Source organism: Pelodiscus sinensis, chromosome 14 (assembly GCF_052426305.1).
Source record: "Pelodiscus sinensis isolate ZL-2025 chromosome 14, ASM5242630v1, whole genome shotgun sequence".
In the NCBI taxonomy this organism is placed as follows: domain Eukaryota; kingdom Metazoa; phylum Chordata; order Testudines; family Trionychidae; genus Pelodiscus; species Pelodiscus sinensis.
The window spans coordinates 29,410,585-29,430,899 of record NC_143065.1 but is presented as its reverse complement, the minus strand read 5'-3'; the positions used below and the strand labels follow the sequence as shown (position 1 = coordinate 29,430,899).

Genomic DNA, 20,315 nt, shown 5'->3' with positions numbered 1-20,315 from the left:
GACTCAGAGGAGGGGTGATATGGGGGCAGGCTAAGAGTGTTTGGTTTTGTGTGATTGAAAGTTTGCAACCTTATTAGCAGCTAAAATCTGAATTTGTCTTTAAGGCTGCTCTTGCTGAGAGCTTCCCTAATTAAGTAGCACATTGCAACTACATTGATCACATCGGTTTCACTCTGCGGTCTTGTGAATGTTACAAGAGCAGCAGAGGCAGAACTTCCCTTCTCAGTTTGAAATAAAGTGGATTTCTCCATATTCTGATCCAGAAAAATATAGGATACTAGCAGGTGAGGCCCGTCATCGACTGGGTAAAGTCATTTTGTGTAGATTACACTTATAGGAAAGCTCAAGAAATTAAATATAGGGAACAATTTTTTTATTCATGTGCTTGCAAAAGGGAAGTAAAAACAGTTTTTAAAAATTGTAGGATTTCAACTTAAAAATGTATCATTTTATTGAATAATGATAATACATAGTAAATTTGAATCAAACTCCAAAAGCTTCCATAACTCTTTCCATAACTAATTTGAATTTTGTTATTTGTAACAGTAAAAATGTTCTTTACACTAAAGTGAGAGTGAATAAGTGACTCGGTAGTAATTTGGTTAGACATTTTTATGAACTCTAATCATAATAGTCATGGCTTTTTTTCTGATGAAAAATAAAAATAATTATTTAAACCTTTCACCCAGCATATTCTGGTGTGTTTAAAAAAAAAAAAAAAGTAGTGTATTCAGCTAATTTAAGTGGCAGGATTACTTATGCAAAATTTGGTATCTGTAGGTAATCGCACAAATAAATCCACCAACAAACAAACTCTTCAAAATATATAATAGATTTGTGCAGAAATTCAGTCTATGCAATTTGTGTCACTTGTGCTCGTTTTCAACAGTCCTGTTTGTGGTTGTCTTTGAAGCTGGACAGGGAAGGACTTGAGCAACAAAATTCCAACCTGAATTTCTAACCTGTGAATTCAGCTGTGTTTGTTTACACATGAAATAATAGATAAGAATCCAAGCCACTTGTATCCTTTTAATATCACTTTTTTGATTTGGGGGTCTGTTTACTTCACAAGGGCAGCAAAATAATCTCTGCCCTACGTAGAGTAGGGAATCCTTGGACAAAATTTCCCCTCTGTGGTGCGATGTTCTGTTGTTTGAATGGTACAGTTCACCTGGTGGCGGCTACATTTCTGTGGTGAAGGCTAGGTACAGAGCTTTAAAGCACTCTGGGGTTCGTCAGGGGGGAAAAACGGTACTACAGGCTGTACATACTATAAGGTTACATATGTAAGCAACAAAACAGCTTTTGGGGGCAAACGATGTTGCCTTTCCAGGACAGGGTTGTTTTGATCTTAAGATTTTGTGACTACAGCTGTTTTTTTTTTCATAGGGCTTCAAATTCATGCACTCCAAACTGAAAGTTAGAAATTTTTCCTAGGTATCATTGAGATACGTATACATGAGTAAGATCTGTAAAGGTAAGATGTAATTTGCTAGAACTGTGTTCTTGTCATTGATTGCTTAGATTGTGGCACTTTTGATGATTTCATGTGGTCTCTTGCAATACAGTTGTGAAACTGTATGGTGTGGATCTGATTAGCTTCATTCTTAAAATTTTTGTTCATTTAAAGTACTGATTCCTTGCAAAGCATTTTGGGATTAGACCTCTGGACTGACTTTTTCTGCTTATGTATTAGGTACTATGATATGTTGTGCAGCTGTGGAGCTTTCTTAAATTAGCCCTTGACACTCTTTTTTTTTTTTTTTTAAAGCAATTTTTTCTAGAAAGTAATGCATGCATTTAAAATTCAGTCTAGTATTTTGCTGTAAATATTCCCCTGGCATGTGAGTAATTATTAATAGCAAAATACTAAGTTTTGTACTAGGGATGTTAGCGACTAGTTGACTATCCAATAAGCAAATGCTTATCTGATAGTCGAGTAGCCACTCGACTAGTCACTCCTTCTTCTCTCCCCCTTGCTGTCTTTTTCAGAGAGAGGCAGCAAGGGGAGAGGAGGAGCAGGAGCTGGTGCTGGGGGAAACCAGCTTTAAGCTGGTTTCTCTTTTTAAGCACCATCTCTGCAAGGGGCAGGGGAGGCAGAGGTACAGCAGGGAACAGTGACAGTGGGGACTACTTCAGTCCCCGCTGGCACCAGTTCCCTCTGCTGGCGCTTCTGCTTTTGAAATGCAGAAGAGCCCCGAGGGCTCTTGTACTTTTCAAAAGAAGTACTGCAGGGAGCTCTCTGCGTCCCAGTGCTCTCTGCGGCACCCCCCCCCCCATTGCTCCCCCGCTGTCTCTGAGAGGTAGCAAGGCAGGGGCAGGAGCTGGTGCTGTGGGGAGCCATCTTAAAAGCTGGTTCCCTCCAGCACTGTCGCTGAGGTGCCACCTGACCCCCTCCCTGCTGCCTCTATCAGAGGCAGCAGGGGAGGATAGGGGGCGCTGCTTGGAAGCAGCCTCTGTCTGCAGGCTGGGGCTGCTGAACTCAGCATGAGTTGTGCTGATCGCTGCGCCTCTGCATCTTAAATGTGGAAAGAGCCCAGTGGCTCTTACTACATTTAAAATGCAGAGCAGCGACACAGGTGGCTCTGGAGCCAGCTCCTGGAGCTACCTCCGATGCAGCTGTGCACAATAGCTCTTTTCGACTAATTGTATAGTCGATACAACTTACATCGACTATATGATTAGCCAGATAATCACATTTTAACTTCCTAATTTTGTACTCTTGATCTACAATCTACCTATATGTTTTAAAAATGGGCATTACTTTCTGTCCGTCCGTGAGTCCGTTTGTTCAAGAACTCCTAAATGGTAAGCGCTAGCACTACCAAATTTGGTATGTAGTTTCCTGTTCAACTTTAAAGCAAGGTCAGGGTTTGGTTGTACCCCCACTGCAAGGAGACTGGAGGTGGCTCTGGGAACCTAGCCACTACCACAAAGAGGGGGCTACCAAGAAGGCTGGGAACTGTGGTCCACCTCTCTCCCCATGAAGATACACCAAGGGGGCCAGGCAGCCCAGTCCCTGACACCCCCTCTCTCACCAGCTGGCCAGGGGGGGTTTGGCAGTGCATCTGCTGCCTTCCCCCCCACTGCCTGGAGGAGTCCCCAGGGCGGCGCGACCCCAGCCCCCTGAGGAGAAGCTGCTGCTGGAGCAGTGCCACCCTTGCCATCACGGGTGGCCCCAGTTAAGTCCCCTATGACCTTAGAGACCCGTGGCATGCCCCTGCCCTGAATACTGCACACACTCCTGGCCTGACTCCTGGGTCCACCAGCCCCTTCTGCCCAGCAGCCTGAGTGCCCTCCCCAAAACCTCCCAGCCCCCTGCCCTGACTGCTGCATTCCCATCCCTACCCTGAGCCCCCACAAGGAGCCGGGCAATGTTTGGTAAATCCTCTAGTAGCAAAATAGTTTAGAAGGGCCCATTGCTCTACAAATATTATCTTTGAGATTGTGTTTAAAACAGTTATTCCCCAATACTGTTGAAATTGGTGCCCATTATACAGTATAGCCTAGTCCTTAATAATTTCAGAAATAAAGTTACTGCAATGGGATTTTGAGGAAAAGGGTGAAAATCAGAAGGCTGGGAATAAGTTGTTCTCCTTGGAGATATTTGTTTTCCTTCTCCTGTCTCTCTCCTCTAATGTCTCAGCTATTAAAAACAAAAACAATATCTCCTCCCCCCCCCCCCAACAACACAAAGTACAAATGTGCAGATAATTCACATTTTGTACTATCCTGGGGATAGTTTGAAATTGATGAAATATTAAACCCTTGAAAATCTTGCATGTAATAAAACACTGAGCAAATTGTTATGGCACTAAGATACTTTAATGTGGGGGATGTCTTGTTCATCTGTCAAGTCTGCAGATTACAGCATTTTCTGGGTTGAGTCAGGGAGAGGTTTTCCTGAAGTGATCTGTGCATTTGTGAGAGATGATGCCAGATACCTGTTTGTTCTGCGTAACTTTTCCTCCCTTAATTTCAGGCTTTTTGGGTAGGTAGACTTTGCTGCCAGGTGGGAAGGAGAATGTTGAGATTTGATATAAAACATTGAAGGTTTGTGATATACAATTGCTAAGAGTAAAAATCTGCTGAATGGAATATTTAGTCGTCATTAGATTTGATTATCATATCTAATTATTACAATTATTTTAAAAAATACATTTAAATAGTGTCAGACAAAGATTTAATCAGCAAAAAATAAAAACCACTGACTGTTTCTGGCACAGTCAGAGAAGATGCAGATATTAGCTTCCATAGGATGGAAAACACTTTTGCTGAGTCATGTCTTAAATTAGCAGAAGACAACAGGTTGAAACAAGTGACTGACTCTTCATATTTTCAGGCTTGGACTACTAAATATCTTAAACGTTATGTAGCATATGCATAATTTTTTCAGTTCATTGTGTCTTAAAATAGTGAATTTGTTCTTAAAATTTAATTCAAGATTCATCCTATAATTAAAAACCAAGCAGGAGTTAAGCTTTATATAAATAAAATTCTTTACATTTTACTTCATGAAGTAATACAGTACATCTAGTTTAATAGGCTGATCATATTTGTCAAAGTATATGTTCTTTAACATCACCTTTATGTTTCTGGACAAAACCCTATGAATCCATGTAGTTTTGAGTGCTATGTTCAACTTCTGGAGTAGCAAAGTGTAGGCTTGCCTTGTTCAGTTTTATGTAGTGTTAATTGGTATCAGGCTCGTCAAAATAATATAATAAATGCTGTAGTTTGGCACAGTTAAAGGCTTGTACGCTGTTTCTTTAAGAAACCAGCTTGTCCAGGGTGTTTTAATCAGTGTAAGGTAACCTGCTAGCAAGGAAAAGTTCTTTAAATAATGGATATTATGTTTCACCAATCAGAGAGAGTAGTTTTACTGAAAGGGTGGAGTTTTTTCCATGTCAACCAGTAGTACTGAAGAAGGTGGGGCTTTCTGGTCAGGGTAGGTTGCTCAGGAGTACAGCTTCAAGTGAAGTTAATCTGGGGTGAAGCAAACAGAAAATTGTGCAGATTTTCTTGGTAGGATTTTTTTTTTATCATCTTGTATTTCTTCATTTTACCATCTAAGGCACTTATGTTTACGTGTGTGCCAAATTTCGTGTTTGTTTTTGTTTTCCAGTGCTGGCAGAATATTAAAATATATGTGGGGAAGCAGAACAAAAGGGCTCTTTGGGCAGGAAATAAGCTGTTGAGATGCAAACTTGATTTTGAGTTTCTTCTCTCATTTACTGCTAGTTTAAAATTGGGGATTTTTTTGAAAAGTCAAGTTGTACAACAGTATTTTACCTAGTTGTATTCATTGTAAAAAAAAAAAAATCGAGGATTATGCTGCTGTTTTCTATAATGTTGTGTAACTCCAAAAGAGCTTTAACTCTTAACTTCTCTGGCTCTTTGATTTGAACTAACTAAATGTGACAGTTTCTACTAGATTATACAATGATAACATTTATTTAAGTCGCCTGCCTTTGTTTTAAGTCATGTCCATGATTATATTGCTTAAGATTGACTATTTTTTAATGTTATACTGTTCTTAAAAAGGAAAAGAACACTTGCATAGATTTTGGTTTATTTGGAACAGTGTATGCAAATAGAACACATTAAATCTAGCTCTTTCAGCTTAAGTCCCCCCCCTTAATACAACTTTCTACAATATCAAGCACCGTCAGTGCTCTGATTTTTAAAAGGGGGGAGGAAATTAATTTCCTTTTGCGCTTTGTTGCACTCACTGCCCTTCCATCAGAAGATGGGGTGGCTTTGAAAAGCAATCAATTTCACCCCCTTCTCCCACCCCGCACCCCAAAATCTTATGTATTGAACATAGTGTGCTGGTTACTGGTTGTTTTGGAGCACCATATTTTGTCCTTTCTGGCTTCATATTTAGTGATGAATTTTTAGTAATATCTTTTCTCGGTGTCCTAGGGTCTTCAGGCTTGGAACCTGCTATAAATTAATATTACAGAGTGGAGTTTGTCTAGTATTGTGAAGTGTTTAATGTGATTCCTTTGCATTCCTATATCGAGATCAGGTAGTGTCCAGGTGCTTGGTTCAAATGTAAGGAAGGCATACTTGCGTTTTGGGGTGGAGGGGTAAGCCTTCTCTATTTTTCTCCCCTTCCTTCACAAAATAGTGTCTGTATATGCACGTATGCATACATACACATTTGTATTCATTTTATACATACCTTCTACTGGGTATCTAAGAAATACTATGTTCTCGGACATTGTTTAACTTCAATACTTAAATGCCAAGTTGATGAATGCATTACATAGAGCTAAGCTATGGCAGTACTTGGAAGTTTGAGAAATACAAAAAGAGACATGAAAATCAAACCAGAATCTTCCAGGTGACAGTGCAAAGCATTTCACTGGATAGTTAGACTTTGTCCACATAATACACTTCAGACACTTACAATTTTCCATTATTTTTCTTTTCCAAATAATATGAATTATAAATTTGGTTTTATTTTTGTCTACGAACACACTAATATAAGGAGCACCTTGGACTTGGTTTAGTATTTTACAGTATTACGTGTTCTGATTTTACTATGGCATAATTTAATTCAGGTTCTAAAATTTTTTGGAAATGTTTTACTACTAGTCAGTATTACAAACTCTGCAACCATCAAACTGTGGAAATATTTTTAATATTCACCAGTAGCGCTACCGGCCACTCTAACTGCCTTTAGGCCAGATGGCTCTTGTTTAAATTGCTCTTCTTTAATTACAAGAAGAAAGAGTACTTACTCAATTTTTGTGAGAGTGCAAAGTATCACAAATCTTTCAACTAAAGTTAGGCCTTAATTGAGTGACCAGAGTTCATGTCGCAAATAAAAACACAAAAGAAAAATAAACTAAAGGCATATACTTATGTCCAGTAAGCATGTTAAATGTATACAAGCAAAGTCATGCATATTTGTGTAGTATTAAATACTAATTATACAGAATGCTGACATTTTGGCAGACTTTTGTAGTTGAATTTATTTCAAACCAGTCAGTGAATGAAGTACCCATTTTTTTACTTGTACATTATCTACCTACGTAGTAAATATTGAACCAGCAATTTTCCTGACACATTCAGCTTTCGGAAGTGACCTGTTCAAGTCTTCATCTCCATGTATATAGTTCTGATTGGCCTTAAAGGGAAAGAACAAATGTATCCCTTTGTTGGCATGGCTGGAGAACTATATTCAAGATATAAGCAGGGCATTCTTGCTTACATTCAGAATTGTAGATAAACAATCTATGTAGATATGCTAGTCATTGCAGCAATTTTTACTAGTAAAACCTCTTTTTACATAGAATTAGACAAGTCTTCTACACACTGAGAGGTGTCTATTCTGTGCATGGTGATTCATGTACATACTACTTACATGAGATGTATAATTTTCCATCTGATATAAGTGAAATTTACATTCTCTTTAAGAGTAAACTTCTAAAGATTTTTAGCTAGATCATGCTTTCTTCATCCATTCATGGAAAAGAGAGGGCAAAGGAATCTGTTACCTCATGGATCCATTCTTCCCTTCACCTACCTGCTGATGTCACTCATGGAATAATAACTTGATGATCCTTGAGCATGAGTATAGCTGAAGGACCCTGCTCTCCCTTCAACACCATGTAAACTAGTTGGGAAAGGTAGTACTACTTGGGACTATATTACTTTTGTCATAGAATTCCTTTCATGGTGTGAATACTGTTTTAAGGTTGTCCAAACTAAGAAAATTAGTGTAGTATTGGCAGATTTTTCAAATGTTTTGTCCATACTAGGATTTTTACTATATTAGCTACCATGTGTAGTTAATATGGCAAACACCTTTTTTCCTAGGGTATGTCTAGACTACATGCTTCCCCTGTCGACCGATCTGTGTCTTGACTGCCGCGCTGTCAATCAGCTGAGCCGGCACAGCGTGGCCACCATTTTTATTTTAATGAAGCCGAGGATATTTAAATCCCCGCTTTATTGTCTATGTCGGGTAGCCTATTTTACACGCCTCAGTCAGCAGAGGCATGTAGTCTAGACATACCCCTAGTGAAGACCGGGTATAAGTGGGGATCTGAAGGGCAGCCTTGGCTGTTGGCACTATGCTGCCCGCGAGCAGACATGAGCTATAGTGTGTTGGATAGATTGAACTCGTACATAAGAACAGGGATTTTGTGTGGATATCCTTGGCTTCTTTGGCATGGAATTTTGCTATAGGAGAGTTTGATTACACTGTAACATAGTTGTGTGAAAATGGTTTATTTTATTGATAGCTTTGGCCTGTTTTAGCTGCATTAAGATGTGTATATAACAGAGGGTTTAAAAATTTCTTCATCAGAACATGCTTTTTTTTTTTTTTTTTTCCCCTTGCTTGTTTTTTACTTGGCTACAACATTCCTGATATTTCTTTCTTCCCTGGTTTTGTTGGATGTGTGAGGGTGTGTCTGCAATTTTGGAGACGTACCTCATAACTCTTACTGAACTAGAGTGCTAAAAATAGCGTATCTTTGGCAGCATGAGCAGTGGAAGGGACTAGCCACCCTATGTACCCATCCAAGAGTCAGGTACATACTAGGGCAGCTAACCCCTTGTGCTGCTGTGGCTATACTCTATTCTTGTGGAACTGGCTCGATAAGTGTCTCCTTGAGCTGGAATTTGTCTACGTTGCATTGGAGCTATACCATCTGCTGTATGTTTTAAACTCTTAACACCTAATTTGGGGTAGGGGAGTGATATATTTTTACAGCACTCTTCTTCTAACTAGGGATGTAAAAAGTCATTTAAAAATGTAACTGTGTATCTGCTAAAAATCCTAGTGGTTATACTACAGAGCCCACAGTGAAGCTTCACTTACTGACGCTGCTCCCAGGGTAAAGTTCTGTTGCAGAGCCCAACTTTCTTTATAGGCCTTTTGTGTTAAATAGGGATTGAAAGAAAACACTTGAAACCATCTAAATTGGGGTGGGCAAATACTGGCCCATGGGCCAGATCTGGTCTTCCAGGGTTAGCCACTGGCCGGCCCCCACACTGCCATATTTACCAGTACTTCCATAGGTGAAGGCAATAGCAACTCCTCTTGGTTGCAGATCACCATTCTAGACCAATGGGAGCTGAAATTGCCCTTATCTGTGAAGGCGCAGGTAAATATAGCAGCAGCAGCCCATCAAGGGCTAACCCTAATGAATCACCACCATTTTATTGCCCACCTCTGGACTAAATGGAAAGCGTTTTCCTCCCTCAATCAGGCATCACTTGTTTAGTACGCTCCTAATTCTCAAATTGTTCATAGTCTTGCAGGTAAAATGGGGGTAAAAAAGACATGAAAGCTTAATGTTAAATACAGAGAACTTTTTTAACACTTTTTATTCATCATGAAGAAACAAAATATGTTAAAACCCAATTTCTCTTTCTCTCTCTCACGCCTTTTAAGTCTGCTTCAGCAACTTCTTCAGGCTGCGTCTACACTGGCATGATTTTGCACAAATACTTTTAACGGAAGAGTTTTTCCGTTAAAAGTATTTGCACAAGAGAGCGTCTATAATGGCATGTGCCTTTGCGCAAAAGATTTGCTTTTGGGCAAAAGCATCCGTGCCAGTGTAGACGCTCTCTTGAGCAAGAAAGCTCCAATGGCCATTTTAGCCATCGGGCTTTCTTGCACAAGAAATTGATGTTACCTGTCTACACTGGCCTCTTGTGCAAGAACACTTATTTCTGAGCGGGCGCGTCAGAGTAATTGCGCAAGAAGCATTGATTTTGTACATTACAACGTCAGTGTTCTTGCACAAATATTCATGGCCAGTGTAGACAGGCGGCAAGATTTTGCGCAAAATCTTGCCAATGTAGACACAGCCTAAGGCTTTAAGTCAAATAATTAAAGCTTTGAATGTAATATGCCAAACAAGCTCTAATGATTGAAATCTTCATAGTTTCCATAAAATGGTGATGAGGGGTGTTAGAGGATGAATACTTACTTAAGAATGGCCATACTAGGTTAGACCAAACATCCATCTAGCCCAGGATCCTATCTTCTGACAGTATCCAATGCCAGGTACCTCAGAGGTAATGAACAGAACAGGTAATCATCAAATGATCCATACAATAGCATTTAAATGGGAAATCCATAGAAGTTCCACTTCTCCTGTTAACCTGGCAGATTGTCAGAACCTGAACTTGTTTCTCCGCATTCAGAGTTCTGGCTTCCTGTGCATAGGATGATTCCTGGCCAGCTATTTTATTTTGTACCATGATGCATATGTATCATGATACTGACACCAAATTCTGAAGGGTAGCTTAATACATAGTAATGTTTGCACAACCATATCTTAAACAGCATAGCTGACCTGCCAGACTATGACTGTCACCCAAGCACTTTAAGTAACCCATGTTTTAAGACTAATTCTATGGTGTGCCTCCTATGATTCATAGTGCTAATGGTGTGTGACCACGAGGCATTCAGGAGATATAAATTCAAAATCAGGTTAAAATCAGGAGCTTAAAATTATCAGATTTCAACTTAAGTCACTGTCCTGTCTTGTACTTCTGAAATTCTTTTACTTGTAACTATTTCTACCCATGACTGTGTGTCTGCACTACACTTAAGGTGGGCAAAGAAAATAGACTAGAGCAGTGGTTCTCAACTGGTGGCCGTCTGTCACATGGGGGCCTGTGAGCCCGTTTCAGACAGGCTGTGGAGATCTACCACTGAAACCCACATGCTCTGAGCTAGGGATGTAACAGTTTAACTGGTTAATCAATAAGCCAGCACTCATCAGTTAGCCCCACCTCTGGCAGCCCTGCGTGGGGCTGGGGGAATAAGCTGGAGGGGGGCAACCTCTGGAGCCTGGTTCCCCACCCCCTTGACAGCCTGCAGGCTGTGGGGGGGGGGGGTAAGCTGGGAGGGCAGCTGGCAGGGGAGTGCTGCCCTGGTCCCCTGTGAGGAGTCAGCACCACAGGTAGCCCTGGTAAGCTTCCCCTCCCAACCCTCTGCCCTGAGTCCTACACTTTCCTCATGCCTTGAATTCTGCACCCCCTCTCCCTGCCCTGAGTCCCCCCAGGCCTCTGTCCTAAGCCAGCCACCCCCTGCCCCTTCTCACCCCGAAACTCTCACTCAGGTCTTCATTTTTGAAAAATACTGTCAAACGTATATTTTTTTCATTTGTTTTTGAAAACAAAGCAAAAAAAAAAACCCCTTCATTTGTACCCAGCGTTGCTCAGGTCTGTATCTGCTAGTCTGCTATACATTTGAGAGAGTTTGTGTGTGTCTGACTGTCTGAGTCTTTGTTCAAGAACTTCTCCTAAATGGTAAGAGCTAGGGTTACCAAATTTGGTATGCAGCTTCCTCTTGTCATAACTTAAAGGAAGGTAAGGGTTTGGTTGTGCCAGGATAATGGAATTTGCCTGGAATGTAATTTTCTCATAAAATGCTAAGGGCAGGGTCTGCTAGCAGGCAGAATGACCACAGGAGGGCAGGCACACCAGTAAGAGACTGGCTGACCGGTAGGGTTGCCAGATGGTTGAAACAAAAATACTGGGCGCCCCCCCCCCCAAAAAAAAAAGCACCTGGAAAAAAATCTATTGATGGGCGGGGGGAAAAGGGGGGGGAACAAAGATGTTGAGCAAAGGAAAAAAAAAAAAGACTCCAAGGACTTAAGCCAAAAACAAATTTTTTAAAAATAAAATAGCATGTCCCCCTTTAAGTGCAGGGATAGTAACAGGGGAGTTGTTGAGCAGTAAAGGTCTTTTGGCTGTCAGACATTTTGTGCCAGCAGCCTTGCAAACCCGGTAAGCATGGGGTCGGAGGGCTGGGAGTGTTGGGGGCCAGAGGAGGCTGGGTGGGGGGGGGAGGGGGGGTAGGCCAGGTGCTGAGTGTTTGTAGGGTTGCCAGGTGCCCGGCATTTTCACCTCCTGGCCGGGGAACAATTCAGAAAATACCAGACATTTTACGTGTCCGGTATTGTCTGAATTTTTTTTACCGGACAGGAGCCGAAAATACTCGACTGTCCGGGTGAATACCGGACACCTGGCAACCCTACTGACTGGAGGTCAGAGCTCTGGAGGTTGCTGACCACCATTCACGGGAAAGGTTCTTGTGCTGGTGAGCCACTGATCCTAGTCAGCTACTATCCAAGCAGGATGGCTCCTGCCAGCCCCTGAATTAGCTAGCCTTTTGCAGTTCCAGCCCTCTACCTTGTGCCACTGCTGCACTCCCTAGACCTGAGCCTCTCCTTAATGACCCAAGCAACACTTGGTAAATGTGCCAGTCTCACTATATTTAAGAAATTCTTGTGGTCGGGCCCAACTTTCAAATATTGATGCCTTTTCATAGGTGTAGTCCTCATTGCGAGTTTGTGATTTAAAATAGGAGTAAGTGAGCTGCTCCCAGATTTGCCTGTTATTGTGGGATATGTTCATTTATTATGATTTTTCTCTGCGGGTGCGGGGTTGGTAATTCTATCAATGTACTGCTTGTGTCACTTGTGTTTTCATACAGAGCTCTACTTTCTCTCCCTTTAGAGATTTGCCTCCCGATGGAGTTATTCTGCAGATCCTAGGGTCTTCAGGGCTGGGCTCTTCCCACCCTAGAATCAGATGAACACACACTAACAGATCATGTCTGAGAGGACTGGTTTATTAACACTCATAAGATGACCCCTTATGACTCTGGACTCAGTTGGCTAGGAAGGACAGCAATGCCAAGCTGTGACTGGCATGCTCTTGTACTCAGTAGGCTTAGCTGAACAGCATTTTTTTAAGGTGCCACCCTCATATTCCCCTGGGTTTAGCATGTCTCTGTCCCCATTTTCATACTACAACTGTTCTGCTAGTAACCTGCTTGATGAACAAAACCCACGGGATTTATGGGTGCTGCAGGGATCTTTTATCTTGGGTACAAGGATCATTGCTTCAGAGCCAATGGGGAAGCCAAAAAACCCTAAACTGTCCTCAGGTGATGGGACAGGCGTAAAGAAACAATGTTCTCTCTGATCGTTTCCATCCATGTGCAGAATAACTTTGTGCACAAAGTCATGTGTGCCACCAGTAGAAACTAAAACCTATCTGTGAGCACTCTGCTAATCAGCTGGGCAGCATTGGAATCTCCTGAGCGGCTGCACAAGCGCACAGCTTACAGGGAACATTGACCATGAAAGTTATTTATTTTTAGATAGTAACTATACGACGGGAGCCAAACAAAAGAGTTACAATATTTAAGTGAATTTTAACCTGACTACAAAAGTTCAGGCTAGCAAACTGTAACTGCTCACCCCTTAGTGTTTCCCGCTAAGATTTTCCAACCATGAGTGGAGTGAATTTTGGCTTGTGCACCAATATTGGTCATGTGCGCTGGTTTGGATATGTGCCACTGTGGCACCCAATTTTTTAGCACAGTCACATTCCTGGCTGCCGGAGCAGAAACAGTCTCTCTCCTCTCCCCCCCCTCCCCCCGCCGCCACCATGCAGCATGTCCCATTCTCAGCTGCCAGTGTATATAAGGAGAATTGCTCAATATACTTCTTTTCTAACTTGAAAGAGCATCTGGTACAAATTGTCAACAGAATAGCATTTTAGAGTTTTCTGACTGATATGTTTAGTTTCATTTTACTATAGCAATTAGCTGCCATTCTGCAAAGTAACAGTGTGCGCATTGGCTACAGTTATGTATGCACAATTGTACTGTACATAAACCAGTTTTTTCATGGTTCTGCTTGTTGTCCATTTATCTTCTATCGCTTTTTAATTTTTGCATCAGCTCTCCATTGCACAACTGCAAATATTAGAAGTGATATCAGTCTGTCTTCTACCTTGGAGAATCTTTAGGTTCCTGCCACTACCTAGATGAGAGTTTAATTGTTCACTCTCAAACCCTAAAATCCTGTTTACAGGAAACCTCCACATTACAACAGCCTGAGTTGCGACCCCCTCGCACTTATACCATTTTTGTAAGTGCAGAAGGGGCCAAACCCCCCGACTTAAGTCCTTGGCCTGCATTTATGACAGCACATGGCACCTTTCGTAAATGCGGGTTCAAGTTATGATGCCCCTGACACTGCAAATCCATTAATCCAAGACCAGAGCCTGCACCCCAACCCGCTGCCTCTGCCTCGTGAAAGTGAGGGAAGATGGGGGAGGGATGGAGTGAATAGGGGCGGGTCCTCATAAAAGAAGTACAAAGGAGGCTGGGCAAGGGTATTTGGGTTTGAGGTATATCTTGGATTGCACTTAAATTCAAAAAGTGATCTCATACTTTAAAAGGTTGGAGACCCCTGTGTTACGGTAACACGTACGTAACTTTTCCTTATTCACTTTCTCCTTACCTGTCATTACTTTATAGACCTCTATCACATCCTCTTTAGTCTCCTCTTTTCTAAGCTGAAAAGTCCCAGTCTTTTTAATCTCTCTTTATATGGCACCAATTCCAAACCTCTAATCATTTTCATTGCCCTTGTCTGAATCTTTTCCAATGCCAATATATCTCTTTTGAGATTAGGTGACCACATCTGTGCCCAATATTCAAGATGTGGTTGTACCATGGATTTATATAAAGGCAGTAAAATATAAGCTGTGTTCTTCTCTGTTTTCCTAACATTCTGTTTGCTTTGTTGACTATCCCCATAATGACTCCAAGATCTCTCCCTTGAATGGTTATAGCTAAATTAGTCTCCATCTTTTGTATCTGTATTTGGGGTTATTGTATCCAATGTGCATTATTTTTCTTTTATCAACATTAACATTCATTTGCCATTTTGTTGCCCAATCACCTAGTTTTGTGAGATTCTTTTGGAGCTCTTCATAGTCTGCTTTGGTCTTAACTATCTTGAGTAGTTCAGTATCATCTGCAGATGTTACTACCTCACTGTTTACCCCTTTCTCCAGATCATTTATATATAGATTGTATAGGACTGATCCCAGTATGGACCCTTGGGGGACACCACTAGCTATCTCTCTCCATTCTGAAAACTTACCATTTATTCCTGCCCTTTGTTTCCTGTGTTTTTAACAAGTTATCAATCCATGAGAGGACCTTCCCTCTTATCCCATGACACCTAACTTTACTTAAGAGCCTTTGGTGAGGGACTTTGTCAAAGGCTTTCTGGATATCTAAATCTACTATATCCACCCTCTTGTCTACATGCTTGTTGACCCCCCCCCTCAAAGAATTCAAGTAGATTAGTCATAGAATCATAGAATAATAGGACTGGAAGGGACCTCGAGAGGTCATCGAGTCCAGCCCCCCGCCCTCAAGGCAGGATCAAGCTCCGTCTACACCATCCCTGACAGATGTCTATCTAACCTGTTCTTAAATATCTCCAGAGAGGGAGATTCCACCACCTCCCTTGGCAATTTATTCCAATATTTGACCACCCTGACAGTTAGGAATTTTTTCCTAATGTCCAATCTAAACCTCCCTTGCTGCACGTTAAGCCCATTACTCCTTGTCCTGTCCTCAGAAACCAAGAGGAACAAATTTTCGCCTTCCTCCTTGTGACACCCTTTTAGATATTTGAAAACCGCTATCATGTCCCCCCTTAATCTTCTTTTTTCCAAACTAAACAAGCCCAGTTCATGAAGCCTGGCTTCATAGGTCATGTTCTCTAGACCTTTAATCATTCTTGTCGCTCTTCTCTGTATCCTTTCCAATTTCTCCACATCTTTCTTGAAATGTGGTGCCCAGAACTGGACACAGTACTCCAGCTGAGGCCTAACTAGTGCAGAGTAGAGCGGCAGAATGACTTCACGAGTTTTGCTTACAACACACCTGTTGATACAACCTAGAATCATATTTGCTTTTTTTGCAACAGCATCACACTGTTGGCTCATATTCAACTTGTGGTCCACTATGACCCCTAGATCCCTTTCCGCCATGCTCCTTCCTAGACAGTCGCTTCCCATCTTGTATGTATGGAACTGATTGTTCCTTCCTAAGTGGAGCACTTTGCATTTCTCCTTATTAAACCTCATCCTGTTTACTTCTGACCATTTCTCTAACTTGCTAAGGTCATTTTGAATTATGTCCCTATCCTCCATGATTTCCCTTTACAGAATCTACGTTGACTTTCCCCAACAAATGTTCATCTATCGGCCTAACAATTCTATTCTTAATTATAGTTTGAACTAATTTGCCCGGTACTGACATTAAACTTACCGGTCTGTGATTGCCAGGATCTCCTCTAAAGCCCTTTTAAAATATTTGTGTCATGTTAGCTATTTTCCTGTCATTGGGTACAGAAGCTGATTTTAAAGGATAGGTTACAAACCACAATTAATAGTTCCTCAATTTCACATTTGGTTCTTTCTAAATTCTCTTGACTGAATGCTCTCTGGTCCTGATGACTTGTTACAGTTAAGTTTTATCAGTTTGTTGTTCTAAAACCTCCTCTAATGAAACCTCAGTCTGGGACAGTCCCTTTATATGCTCCCTTTGTCCATATTTTTTTTTCCTATGTAATGTTACTGAAAGAACTCTGTAGATAAGTACCATCATAAGTGGAGAAACAGCATTATCCAGGAGTACAGGGTTTAGGCTATTGTACTCTTTAATATGCTGATCTAAATATTCTGGGTAGTAAATGAATAGTGGGATGGTAGGAGGGGGAAGGGGAATTGATGTAAGGGTTTGTCTTCACTATCACGCAACACTGGTACAACCTCATCAATGGAAGAGTACTCTCCCATCGATGTAATTACTCCACTTCTGCAAGAGATGGAAGGTATATCTGGGGGCAGAGCATCACACACTAGCATTGCATGGTGTAGAAACCTCTATAAGTCTTTGTAACTTGTGTCGCTTGGGAGATATTTTTTTACAATCCTGAGTGACATAAGTTGTATCCATTTAAGCGGTAGTGTAGACAAGCTCTAAATCTTAGGGCTCTAAATCTTGAGTAGCTAATGCACTAGGCTTGGTATGTAGACTTTTACTCAAGTCATGAAAGTGAGTATGCCTTTAATCCTTCTGAGGTTGAGAAGCTGAAATCCATTCAATTTATTCCTTTTGGGCTTTAGGAAGAAATGCTAAAAATATGTATTTGTTCCATGTTGATCTTTAAAAACAGTGTTCTGTGCCTCTTCTGAAGCCTGATGTACATCTAAAATTTACATTGACCTAGCTACATCACTCAGGAGCATGAAAAATTCATACCTCTGGAAGACTTAGTTAAGCCATCCTAAACTGCACTGTAAGCTCTATTAGGTCCATGGAAGGACTCTTCTGTTTCCCTAGTCACAACCTCTCAAGGCAATGGATTACCTGCTGCAATAGAAGAGCCTCGTCCAGTGTTGTAACTGTCTGCATTAGTGGTACAGTGGCACAGCTCCTGTTGTGTCACTGTAGCACTGGTAGTGTAGACATAGCCTTATTGTCCTTATTGTGCTTTCTTACACCACTGTTGTATGATTTTAGGAGAATGGTGTGTTCTGGGAACCTTCAAAAGGCAAGACACTCCATAAATGCAAACTATATTGTAGATTTGGTATGGCAAAATAAACACCCTTCCCTTTGAGACAAAGTTCTGATTTGACATAACATAAATCCTGGATGGACAAGACTGAGACCTGAGGCTGATAGTGAAATCTGATCTGCCTCGGTATTTTTTGTAAAGAATTCCCAAGCTGCATGTCAGGGAGACTATATGTGTATTCAGCTTTGTGCTCCTTGCCCAATGTGTGACAGTTGGCATTTGGAATGTCTACAATGAAATTGAGGAAAGAGACCAACTTTCGTTTCCAGTGTGACTTTGAACATGCCAATCCATCAGTGCCCCCATGCTTAAAGCGCAAGCTAACAGCTTGTGTAATGGGCAATGAATAATCAAATTTCTTTTGTGCAGATGGGGTTTTGGCAAACAAAACTGCATGTGACAAGGTAGGTGAAGTAATATTGGACCACCTTTTGTTGTTAAAAGACAACCTTTCAAACTGCATAGAGCACTGGTTCTTGAGGGTCTGTGAGCCTTTTCAGAGATGCCGTGCAGGCCACAGTGCACTCTCCACTTCCCTGTGGGGCTGAAGCTATGAGTGGTGCAGGTCTGAAACTCTGTCGCCCTTTACACCTCCCGAGGCCAGGAGTGTTGGGGCCCTGACATCTGCAATGCAACTTCACACCCCTGCAGCCCAGGCCCCACAAGCCTGACTCAGTTGACATGTGTCAGCTATCGGCATCTATCTGCACTGAAGGTATGCTTTTGTGGTATGTCTACACCGTGACTTTTAAAAAACCTGAAGCATTGAGCCTGAGAACACATATTAGCTGACTCTGGCTGCTGTGCTAAGAATAGCAATGTGAACCTGCAGTCCAGTCTCTGAGACTCTTCCCCCCTCCCCCCCCTTACAAGGGCTGAAAGTCAAGGTTCTAGCTTTAGCCCAAATGTCTACACAATAACTTGACCTCACAGCTTGAGCCCAAGCCAGCTGACACAGGCCAGCCACACATGTTTTACTGCAGTGTAGATATACTCCCAGGCACCCTAGGTCAGCATGATTTGTGTGTAGACGGAAGAGGGTTTAGGCTTGAGCCATTGTTCAAACTCTACATTGCCATGTAATACCCTTAGAATCCTCTATTCACTAAAGCTCAAAATAAACTGTTGTACAAGATGTAGTAATTCTCCTAGAAGTTACTTAAATTATTTTGTAAAATGTTTAAATTTCCTTTGTAAATTGTCATGCAAAGCTAGAGCTGTTTTCACAGACACAGAATCTAAGACAACTTTTGGATTTGTGCTAATCTGCTTTTTGTAAATTATATTCACACCATACTTGGTCTTAATCTTCTAGGTACAGCTTGTGTTAGCTAAACTGAATAGCAACATTTTTACACTATGAAAATGCATCATCTCTGTTTCAGCTTCCACTGCTCCCAATTCCAGACGTTTTATTAGGACATCATATCCAGACAGTATCTGACATCCGGTATCTTTTTCTTCTCTACCATCCCCTTAGCATCCCCGATGTCCCTCAGTTATCTCTCTCAAGTTTCCTTTATCATTCTATTGTTTCTCATGACCTCCTCAAGAAAAATATTCACACAAATCCTTCAGAGATGACACACTCATATGTAATATTCATGTTGATGGGTTTGACATTTTGTTCAGAATTAGTCTTTGCTTGTGCAAACAACTTTGGTTCCTATTTTTACTGTTTATTTTTGTAAACTTATAACCACTGAAATTTTCAGCAGTTACATGTTTTCATGAGGGTGGGGCAACAGCTGGTGGTAGCAGAGAAACAGCTTTTAAGCCAGCTCCCCACAAGCACCAGTTCCTGGCTGTTCTATCCCCCTCTCCATGTGCTGCTGCCTCTGATACAGAGGCAGCAGGGTGAAGGGCAGGCAGCTCAGTGGGAGCTAGTGCTCACAGGGAGTTGGCTTTTAAGCTAACCTCCCACGAGCATTGACTCCTGCCTGCCTCCCCTCCGCCCATTTGCTGCCAGTGATATAGAGGCAGCAGTTTGGGGGGTAAGCGTGTAATCATGTGAGTTAACCCAGTGTTTCTCAACCTTTTTTTTATAAAGTACCCCTTACAATTTTTTTAAATTATAGTACCCCCCAGTACCTAGTTTTCAGATACACTCAATTTTTTTTCTACCATTGCAACACATTTGTTTAAAAAACTTAATCGTAGCTGGGCAGGTGATGAAACTTTTGGGTGTAAAAAGTACAAAAATAATAAAGTGCTGTAAAACTTAAAACAAATTCAGTTTTCTCCAAATTTCAGTTGTGTTGATGTACCCCCCAGACTTCTCTCAAGTACTCTTAAGGGTACTCGTACCACTGGTTGAGATGCACGGAGTTAACCAAATGAGCCCAGGCTCATCAGTTAACCGTGTACACAGATACTTGTTCACATCCCTATTGTTACTATTAACTTTTTTGAACCTGTATGTTACACGCTTACTACCGGTGTTCTAGCTACCTCTAGCTTCATGTTTTATTGCAAAATAGACATGCCTACTCACTCTAAAGATTGTTTGTTATTTATTTAACCTAATAGGCATGATTTTACATTTTGTTTCCTGTTTTGGAGATGTCAGCCTGACTTGAACTCTCATGACAAAGCTCTTACTTTGCTATGGTTTATAGCTTTGTAAGTATGAACTGGCAGTTTAACATTCCTCTGTCATAGAAGGGAAAACAAGTAATTTAAAATGTTATAGCAGTGTCCTTTAGTTGTAAATTATGAACCTTGTCTTGATGAGTCAGTAGTGCACTCCTATTTGGGTCACAGTCTTATGGATTTGTGAATAGTACTGATGTACTCCAGTATTGGAAAGTAGAGGTTTGCTGCTACTGGTACTGTGTAGGGATGTGAAGGACTAATTGACTATTTGATAAGCAA

At 41.3% G+C, this 20,315-nt stretch overlaps 1 protein-coding gene across 5 annotated transcripts in view; it reads left to right on the top strand.

Annotated features, from left to right (window-relative positions):
• The window catches only part of ZFAND6 (zinc finger AN1-type containing 6), a 78,034-nt gene that overhangs the window by 22,206 nt on the left and 35,513 nt on the right, over nucleotides 1-20,315 (top strand). The window contains exon 1 of one of the 5 annotated variants that reach the window (XM_006139276.4): nucleotides 4,929-5,025. The exons of the other annotated variants lie outside the window; for them this stretch is intronic. The gene's annotated coding sequence lies outside the window, so the exon portion shown is untranslated. Of the gene's footprint in view, nucleotides 1-4,928; nucleotides 5,026-20,315 lie in introns of those variants that run through there. 5 annotated transcript variants of the gene reach the window in all.